The sequence below is a fragment of the Ipomoea triloba genome, chromosome 16 (genome assembly GCF_003576645.1).
Source record: "Ipomoea triloba cultivar NCNSP0323 chromosome 16, ASM357664v1".
Classification (NCBI taxonomy): domain Eukaryota; kingdom Viridiplantae; phylum Streptophyta; class Magnoliopsida; order Solanales; family Convolvulaceae; genus Ipomoea; species Ipomoea triloba.
In genome coordinates this window covers 1,254,358-1,255,034 of record NC_044931.1, presented here as the reverse complement: position 1 = coordinate 1,255,034, position 677 = coordinate 1,254,358, and positions in this window count along the sequence as shown.

The following is a 677-nucleotide window of genomic DNA, read 5'->3' as shown; positions in this document are numbered from 1 at the left end:
TTTACCAAAAATACCCTTATTTTTCATATACGCTGACCGTTACTAGGGGTATTTCTGACCTTTTACTTCCTTAAAAAAAAAAAACCGGTATCCTTCCTTGGGTCAAGCTCTCAANACCCATATATCCAACCCGAATCCACACGATATAAAAGCCAAATCCTTCTTCTTTACCCGGATTCAAGCTAAAACCGTTTACCCAAAATCCCCAAATACTAAACGCAGTACACATTCCCTCCAAAACATCTAACCTTCATCAATGGCGTCCGAATCCTCTACATCAACCTCATCTTCCGACGCATATCAGAGGGAGTTGCTACACATTCGCTCTCAGATCAAACAAGTCAAGGCGGGGAGTATCCTTGACAGAAATGGCTTCATCACCAACTCCCCTAATCCAAAAATGGCGGAAAAAGTCCTGAAGAAGTTTGAGAAAGCAGGACTGATGAAATACATGACGCACGACTACGGGACCGTTCACCCCCTCGACTTCACAGAATGGTTCGCAAATGCCAAGGTCACGAAGGGTAAAATCGAAAGCCGCTTTAATGATTTTCCCATCACAACATCTGTAGGTGACCTTAGAGCGGCATTTGACTTCGCGTCATCGGAGGAAGCAGTCAAGCATCTATCGGATTACGACTTGGACAAGCAAGCTTTCTGGGAGAAAATCCGACTAG